This window comes from Portunus trituberculatus, chromosome 46, assembly GCF_017591435.1.
Source record: "Portunus trituberculatus isolate SZX2019 chromosome 46, ASM1759143v1, whole genome shotgun sequence".
NCBI lineage: Eukaryota > Metazoa > Arthropoda > Malacostraca > Decapoda > Portunidae > Portunus > Portunus trituberculatus.
The window spans coordinates 16,703,950-16,713,949 of NC_059300.1; the positions used below are offsets into that span (position 1 = coordinate 16,703,950).

General features: G+C 41.0%; 1 protein-coding gene across 1 annotated transcript in view; it reads left to right on the forward strand.

Moving 5' to 3' along the window:
• Positions 1-10,000, forward strand: part of LOC123519733 (G-protein coupled receptor moody-like) — a 145,550-nt gene that overhangs the window by 90,094 nt on the left and 45,456 nt on the right. The window contains exon 3 of the mRNA XM_045281237.1: positions 1,151-1,196. The gene's annotated coding sequence lies outside the window, so the exon portion shown is untranslated. The remainder of the gene's footprint in view (positions 1-1,150; positions 1,197-10,000) is intronic.

Below are 10,000 nucleotides of genomic sequence, written 5' to 3' on the forward strand. Positions count from 1 at the left end.
AGTTTTAACAGTAAATGCACTGAAATCAAATAAAAAAAAAAGCTATCAATTGTGTTTAACTAAGTGAAGATAATTAAAAAGAAGACGTTCTTATTGTTCCCTCTTTCTTACCACTCGCTGACAAATATTTATTCACTATATTAAACTAATCATATCCTACCAGTTAAGGGACACATTTAAGAGGCACGCGTGATGGTAATTTGATAAGATAAAAAAGTATGTATGCATTTTTCTAAGTTATATCTTTTTGCTGTTGTTATTTCAGCTGCTGCTATTTGTTGTTTGTGGGAGTGCAAATTTTTCTTGTCTTCTGGGATTCAAAAGTATTCTTGACCCTGGAAAAATAAAAGCTTACCCGAAACGTTGTGTGTGTGTGTGTGTGTGTGTGTGTGTGTGTGTGTGTGTGTGTGTGTGTGTGTGTGTGTGTGTGTGTGTGTGTGTGTGTGTGTGTGTGTTAGTCTTGGAGAAGAAAACTTTGAACAAACGTCACTTTGCTAAGCCGGCCGCTGCTTATCAACGAGGCCGGTGATGTAGCGCTGTGTTTCTTTTCTCGCTTTTGTTGCTGTGAGTATTGGTGTGTTGTTTTTGTCGTGCTGGTTGAAACCAAGAGTTGAGTCCCTCAGAGGACCCAAAAGGATGTTAAGAATTAGAGAAAAAAATGGAGACACAATGCGTAGTAAAGAAAACGATAAATTAAGTTTCCTTGAGAGAGAGAGAGAGAGAGAGAGAGAGAGAGAGAGAGAGAGAGAGAGAGAGAGAGAGAGAGAGAGAGAGAGAGAGAGAGAGCTGGATGCTTTAGCTTGAGGCACATCAGTCAGTGTCACTCGGGAAAAAAATAAAACGAAAACTAAGGTGGGAGTGCAAAAGTTCAAATAATTTACTTTCTTTTTTCCTTTAAACTTTTTGTTTCTTGTGTGACTTTAGAGAAAAGCAGGAAGATCAGTAATAGAATCAAGAGGAGGAGGAGGAGGCTAAATGCAAGAATGGCGAGAAGCAGACTGCAGGAGAAGAAAGAAGGCAAAATAAACTCATTCTATTTTCTACCCGAATTTTTTTATGAGATAGCCTGTCATTATTCAGGATTATTCACAGTTTTCCCAGAGAGATTATAATAAAGTGTACAGACATGACGCCATCTCTTCCTCTCCAGATTCGTTGGCGCGGCTTTTCGTAACCTCTACAACGAGAAGAAACAGGTGAGTCACTCTTAATTGTTTTACCTCTGCGCCCATCATTTCTGTTAGGATTCAGTGCACTGTGAAGAACATAATTAATTTTGTATGGAGACGTGAAGAGGAGGCGCCGTTCTAGCTCTGGCAGATTAAGGAGACAAGACAATTTTTTTTTTTAACAGGAATTATCATTTGTTTTATTTTTGTCTATTTGTTTACATGTGTGTTTCCTGTGCTGCAGGACTATTGAAGAGAAATGGCGAGAAATAACTTTTTGAATGTAAAGACCATTTATCAATTTTACGAGACAAAAAAACAACAACAACAAAGAAAACTTTATTGAAACAAACTTGAGTTAGGCAAATGTCTCTTTTTATTAATCTGAAGCAGATCGGAATAAAAAAGAAATATTTTGAATAGAACTTTTGAAAATTGATTTGAAATTGGCGGTTTCCTTATAAATTTCTGAATAAAAAAGTTTCCAAAACCAAAAAAGAAAAAAATCGTCAGGAAAAATGTTTCATATTTCTCAAAAACAATTTAGAGAAGTTGAGAAACTTAAAAACTTAAAAAGAAGTATGTTAATATGAACTTGTCCAATATGTGAATTGGTTCATACTGTCTTCCTCAGTATTAGCTTTTTTAGTAACTGAATATGATTGCTGCATGTATTCATCACCGTCACTGTAACCTGGACTTGTGTGGATGAGATGTGTATAGTGACGAATGACGATCAGGTTGTAAACTATAAGTACATAACATGTCAAAGCATTTCTTAAATGTTTTTCCTCGCTTCCTTTGCAATTATGTGATCATAACCATTAAGTGACTAAATCATTCTGTCACTCTTTAGTTATTAGTATTTATTAAGGAAAGAAATGAGACTTAGGTGAAAATGTTTCTTACTAAGCTTTTATCACAGACGGAAAATGTTGATATGAATAGTTTTTTTTATTCTTACACTTTAAGTATACTCTCTCTCTCTCTCTCTCTCTCTCTCTCTCTCTCTCTCTCTCTCTCTCTCTCTCTCTCTCTCTCTCTCTCTCTCTCTCTCTCTCTCTCTCTCTCTCTCTCTCTCTCTGTGTGTGTGTATGTATGTGTGTGCATGCGTACGTGTGTGTGTTCCTACCTGTCAATAGGAAGATATTACGTATACCTATGTGTCGATATGCGGCATTCACCTGTCGACCATGCGAGAGGGCGGAGAGATGTATGTGTGTGTGTGTGTGTGTGTGTGTGTGTGTGTGTGTGTGTGTGTGTGTGTATGCCCTCATCTCACAACATTCACCACAAAATTACTGCGTTGAATGGAGGCCTGATTGATGATGACAGTTACCTCAAATTGATGTTCCTTGTAAGATTTCTCCTCGCATTAATTCCAACTTATTTTCTATTACTTACTTTTTTGTGGACTTCGAAATTTGCCTCAATCTCCTTTCATTTTGGCTATAATTTATGTCTCATTTTCCTTTTATTACTAATACTATTACTACTGCTGCTGCTACTACTACTACTACTACTACTACTACTACTACTACTACTACTACTCTACAATTAATATTCTTCCTTCGTCCTTATTTCTCTCCAATCCATCTTTGCTTTCCTCCTCCCCAACCTTCACTCTTTCATATCAGTTCTAACCTTAAACACAGCTAGTATGTAGATTGGTTTATTCTCCGAGGCCCGCCTTTACAATTGTTCTTAACCCATAACCCTTCTTAACCTCCTTGATCAACACCTGTATCCTATTTCACAATCGTTGCTCTCGTGGTTTCGGAAATACTCAACCTGGTGGCAATAATAACAAAACAAAGGTCAAAGTTTGCTTATGTAGGTAGTGGTGGAGACGGCCGTTCAGTGTGAAATGAACTAAGACTCTGGGGGATAGGTACTTGCCGAGGGAGTTTCTTGGAATGTGTGTGTGTGTGTGTGTGTGTGTGTGTGTGTGTGTGTGTGTGTGTGTGTGTGTTTTCACTGTTTATTTGATTTGCTGCAGTCTCTGATGAGACAGCCAGACGTTACCCTACGGAACGAGCTCAGAGCTCATTATTTCCGATCTTCGGATAGGCCTGAGACCAGGCACACACCACACACCGGGACAACAAGGTCACAACTCCTCGATTTACATCCCGTACCTACTCACTGTTAGGTGAACAGGGGCTACACGTGAAAGGAGACACACCCAAATATCTCCACCCGGCCGGGGAATCGAACCCCGGTCCTCTGGCTTGTGAAGCCAGCGCTCTAACCACTGAGCTACCGGTGTGTGTGTGTGTGTGTGTGTGCGAGTGTGTGTGTGTGTGTGTGTGCAGTGGTGCAAGCATTAAGATTCAGACAGTCATTATTAGAAGCCACCGCCTCGACCTTGCTCTCATTCCCAGCCTTTCTCTCTCTCTCTCTCTCTCTCTCTCTCTCTCTCTCTCTCTCTCTCTCTACTTTTCCTTGTTTTTGTTCCTTTTTTCCTCTCCTCGCTGTTGGTGGTAATTATGTTGTTGATATACCCATTATTATTATTATTATTATTATTATTATTATTATTATTATTATTATTATTATTATTATTATTATTATTATTATTATTATTATTATTATTATTATTATTATTATTATTATTATTATTATTATTATTATTATTATTATTATTATTATTATTATTATTATTATTATTATTATTATTATTATTATTATTATTATTATTATTATTATTATTATTATTATTATTATTGTCATTATTATTATTATTGCTATCATTATTGTTGTTGTTGTTGTTGTTGTTGGTTATCTCTTATTCCTTCTCTGGAATATCACTTTAACCTAAATTTCCAGGATGGGAACGGTGAGAGAGAGAGAGAGAGAGAGAGAGAGAGCTGTGAAAGGAGAACACACAACAACTGAAGCTTAGTCTTGGTAGTTGGCTAAAATGGGTCACGCATCCGCTCCGTTAAGTCTGCTGTGTTCTCGCAGACTAGGAAACTGTATTCCCAAACGCCTCAGCTTCTTATCTCCTCCACATTCAACAGACCCTAGTGGAAGTTATTGTGGGGTTGGGGGGGTTCATAAGGCTCTAGTGAAAGTTATTGGGGTTTTTATCAGGCTTTAGCGGAAGTTACTAGGGTTTTATTGGGCTGTATTTAAAGTTATTGGGGTTTTATCAAGCTCTAGTGGAAGTTATTGAGGGTTTTATCAAACTCTATTCGAAGTTATTGGGTTTATATTAGACTCTATTGGAAGGTGCTGGGGTTTTATCAGGTTCAAGTGGAAGTTATGGTGGTTTTATCAGACTCTAGTCGAAGTTGTTGGGGATTCTATCAGGCTCTAGTCGAAGTTGTTGTTTTTATTAACCTCTAGTGGAAATTATTGGGGTTTTATTAGGTTTAGTGGAAGTTATTATGGTTTTGTCAGGCTCTTGTGGAAGTTATTGGGTTTTTATCAGGCTGTAATGTAAGTTATTGGCGTTTTATCGGACTTTTGTGGAAGTCATTGGGATTTATTCAAGCTGTAGTGAAAGTAATTGGTGTTTTATCACACTCGAGTGGGTGATATTGGGTGTTTACTCAGGCTTTACTGGAAGTCATTGGGAGTTTTATCAGGCAGCAGTAGAAGTTATTGTTTTTTTTTTTTATCAAGCTCTAGTCACCCAGTGGAAGTTATTGGGCTCTAGTAGAGAAAGAGGTTCTCAAAAATGTATAAATCAGGCTCTACTGGAAGTCATTGGGTATTTCATTTTGGGTGAAGTAGAAGTTCCTGGGTTTTTCATCAGGCACTATAGGATATGACTGGGGTTTTACAAGGCTCTAATCTAAATGATTGGTGTTTTATTAGGTTGTGTGGATATTATTGAAGTTTATCAGACTTTAGGGAAAATTATTGTCGTTTTATCATGTTGGTGTGATAGTTGTGGTTTTATTAGACTATAGTGAATATTATTGGGGATTTATCAGAATCTAGTGGAAATTGCTGAGGTTCTATCAGGCTGTAGTGGAAATTATTAGGGTTTTATAAGTGTATAGTAGATATTATTGGGATTTTATCAGGCTATAGTTGAAATTTATCTACGCCTGTTGAAGGAACGCAGATTTAAAAAAAATTCCAATGAACTTTTGTCATTCTAATGAGAGTTTGACAAATATCCTGCATCGTCACTACTAGAAACGCTAATTAGAACTTATCCGATAACTATGTAGCCCTTGAAAACAACATCTGTGAAAATTCTAATCGTTTCAAAAAGTGCATCTTATTTTCCTGTCCTATGCACGCCACGCCGCGCATCCCTCACGGTGAACTGTGGTGATGCTTCAAAGTAACAGTAACGTTTCGTGTCCTGCACAATGATTTCTCTTATCATTTACGACACTCATTTGTCGCTACCTCAATTTTGTCTTGTGCGAGTTTTATCTTATTTTTTTTTATATTTGTCTCTTTTTGATTTTTGTATCAGATAGGAAGTTTAAAATGTGCAGTTAGTCAGATACGAATATTTTCTTTTCTATTTCACTATTTATATTCTCTTACTAATGATATTTCATTTGATATACACTTTTTGTCACCTGACTAAAGTAAGAATATTCTGTCTGAAATACATGGATTAATGTCCTACCTGCACACTGCACAGGCACAACTTTTGCACAGCACTACACACACACACACACACACACACACACACACACACACACACACACACATCTGCAACAGATCAAACAGTGAAACACACACACACACACACACACACACACACACACACACACACACACGGCCCGGTAGCTCAGTGGTTAGAGCGCTGGCTTCACAAGCCAGAGGACCGGGGTTCGATTCCCCGGCCGGGTGGAGATATTTGGGTGTGTCTCCTTTCACGTGTAGCCCCTGTTCACCTAGCAGTGAGTAGGTACGGGATGTAAATCGAGGAGTTGTGACCTTGTTGTCCCGGTGTGTGGTGTGTGCCTGGTCTCAGGCCTATCCGAAGATCGGAAATAATGAGCTCTGAGCTCGTTCCGTAGGGTAACGTCTGGCTGTCTCGTCAGAGACTGCAGCAGATCAAACAGTGAATTACACACACACACACACACACACACACACACACACACACACACACACGTAGTGTAGTGGTTAGCACGCTCGACTCACAAACGAGAGGGCCGGGTTCGAGTCCCGGTAAGCGGCGAGGCAAATGGGCAAGCCTCTTAATGTGTAGCCCCTGTTCACCTAGCAGTAAATAGGTACGGGATGTAATTCGAGGGGTTGTGGCCTCGCTTTCCCGGTATGTTGTGTGTTGATGTGGTCTCAGTCCTACCCGAAGATCGGTCTATGAACTCTGAGCTCGCTCCGTAATGGGGAAGAGTGGCTGGGTGACCAGCAGACGACCGAGGTGAATTACACACACACACACACACACACACACACACACACACACACACACACACACACACACACACCTAGCAGTAAATAGGTACGGGATGTAACTCGAGGGGTTGTGGCTTCGCTGTCCCGGTGTGTGGAGTGTGTTGTGGTCTCAGTCCTACCCGAAGATCGGTCTATGAGCTCTGAGCTCGCTCCGTAATGGGGAAGACTGGCTGGGTGACCAGCAGACGACCGAGGTGAATTACACACACACACACACACACACACACACACACACACACACACACACACACACACACACACACACATACAGACTCTCTCTCTCTCTCTCTCTCCATGTATCTATATCACCACATCCGCAACAAACATGAACACCGCATCATGCATGCATGCTGAGCTATACACCCATCCCTACCCTACTGTGTCCAAACTCTTGATTCCCATGTCATTTTCCAATATCACAATGCATTTATTGGCCCAGAAGTTTAAGCGAGGGAATAGTGAGGTGAGGTGAGGTGAGGTGAGGCAAGGCGATGGGAGCGAGACATTCTAAAACTCCTGTGCCACACCGTCGCTACTTTCTATAAAGGTTTCTACATTGTTAATAAGAGTAATGTTGTTATGAATCCAGCTAACCATCTCTATGGCGATTGGAAATAATTGTGGTGAGAAAGAGAAGCATTTCTGAATACTGGACATATTTCATGCTGCATCTCTACTATTTTCAGAATGATGCAGTTGAAGTGACATGGCTTTTTAAGAATATAGGGGAAGATTAAAAAGATTTCTACATTACTAAGAGAAAAAAACACTCTTGAGAATTCTGGTAATCATCTATGTAGTATTCAAAAATAGTCATGGCAGGAGAGTGAATAATTTTGTATACGTCCTTATTTACTTGGTGTCCCCCGGTGCACCTCAACACTCGAGTCAGGACAAGGCGATGGACGGCAATGGCTCAGTGTGGGCTCCAGTATTGCTAAACCCTTGATCAACTATTCTCGTTAAAGCGAACTTCCAGACACTATCTGAAGTGATGGTCCTCTTACTGCTCTTCTGCTTCCTCTTCCTCTTCCTCCTCATGCCTTCTCATTTTCAGACTCCTCCTTCTCCTTCTCTTCCTCCTACTCTATTATGTTCGTGTTCACTCACTTGTTGTTCCAGTCACTACTACTGTCAGTTTCCTCCATCTCCTCCTTTTTCTCCTCCTCCTCCTCCTCCTCCTCCTCCTCCTCCTCCTCCTCCTCCTCCTCCTCCTCCTCCTCCTCCTCCTCCTCCTCCTCCTCTCCCCGTCCTTCTTGCATGGTATGATAAACAAATGTAATAATCATCTCACGGCAGTTATGTGCGTGTGTTTGTCATTCTCACTCGGTCTCATTTCCAGTCACTGACGCCCTGAGTGCCTTCAAAGAAAGAGATATGTGATCGTCATTTTTACTGCCTCGAGCGTCTGCCTGGCTGCCTGATGCTTGCACTTCTATCCACTCCTTGTCTTTGCTCTTCGTCACCATCCCCATCCCTCTCCCCCATGTCTCAGTCTCACCGACCTCCATCATCCTCCATCCTCTCCGTGCCTTCTTATCACCTTTCTGCCCCTCCTTGTGTCTTCTCCCTCCTCTCCTCCTCCTTGTCTCTTTCTCTTGCTCTCTTTAACTCAGCCAGCCGTGTTTTGCGCCCAAGCCATCTAGCGCCTCAGCTTATATAAACAAACAAGCAAACACACACACACACACACACACACACACGCGCGCGCACACACACACACACACACACACACACACACACACACACACACACACACACACACACACACATATTAAGCGGCAAGGAAGGGTCACGTGATCATCATCATTGCTGCTTGTCTTTGATGCTCCTCTCCCTCTCTTCTCACACCAGTGCTCCTCCATCTCCTCCATCTCTATAGTCTATTCCCTCACTGCTCACCTCCACTCCTCCATTATCTCCACACTCCATGCGTGTGCCTTGCCAAGCGCTCTCTCTCTCTCTCTCTCTCTTGCAAACTCCTCCTTATTACTCCAATTGCCTTATCACTCTCTTCTCTTCGCTCTACTGTACAATTTGTATTCTGAAACTCTTTCTCCTCTCACAAGCTCTGCTGTTTTTTAAGGCTACAGAGTCAGGTTTACATGCGTACTTCTCTCACTAATGAAGCAGAATCTTATGTTAAGCAATAACGGCAACCATGAAAACATCCTTAAAAACCTTAATGACACTACAAACTGTTAAAAGAAAGTGAAAAGCTTAAGAAAATAAACTTAAATCTCATCCCTATTTTTCTTTCCTTTTTACTAGCCTCAGTGACCCCACCAAGGCTGTCTCTCTCATTTTCCCTTTCCCTCTCCTGCCCTCCACCTCTCCCTCTCCCATAACTCGCTTTTCCCGCCTCACTTCCCCAGAGCTTCTGCCAGACGCGCCACACTCATACTATTCCTAAACGTGTCACCCGGAGAATGAATGTCAACATGTTTTTAGTTATTTATTTTCCTTTTAACTGTGAAGCCATAACTGTGATACTTTACCGACGTGAAAAAAATGTAAAGTAGAAAGATCTATCAAGCCGTGTGACGTGGCAGGGAGAAAAGTCAGGTTGTTGTGGTGGCCACTGTCTTTTAATTGCCGAGGGAAAGTGGTGGTGTCACAGTCCTCACTTCACACTTTGAATGTTAATGACTTCATGACACTTGTTGCCTCACTTGGGTAACCCTAGGCGATTCTGCTGAGCGATATTAAAAATGCAGGCTAATGAAAGGTATGGATTACTCGTAGTTTGTTTCGAATTTATGCGCCAGATTATTTGTATTCTATCTGAGAAAACATACAGTATTTTAAGTAGCATTAGCCTCAAATATTCGATCATCCCTACTGCTATACTCTATTGATTGGCCCCGTTAAGAGTCATAACTGCACATCAATCCTCAACCGCTCAGTCTTCTGTGTCTTCCTCAGTCACATTCATTACATGCATATCTTCTTTCAGTGCGTTCATAAACCTTATCTTGGGCGTTCTTCCCATCTCTTCTCCTAGTAGATCTATCTCCAACATTCTCCTCTCCACATTTTTGTCTCTCCTATTTCTTCTGCTTTTTTTTCTTTTTTTTTTACTAGACATCATTCAATTTTACCAAAACTGAAAAGTTGTAATAGCTGAAGGGTGAACTCTACTCCTTTACATATACTACTCGTCTCTCTTGTTCTTTCTCCTTTTGTTGTCTATAGTATCTTTCTTAATCTTAATGTAGACTAGCACAATGCAATTTTATAAAGTCCTAGGAGTCATAGTACCTTAAGGGGGAACTCCACTCATGGGGCAGCAACAAGAGTGAAACGGGCGATTGCTGCGTGCTCCGCTTTGAGCTAACCGAGCGAACCAACACCACTCTGCCTCCTCCCTCCCTCTCCCACCAGCCAACACATTAGCCAACACTGCTACACACACACACACACACACACAC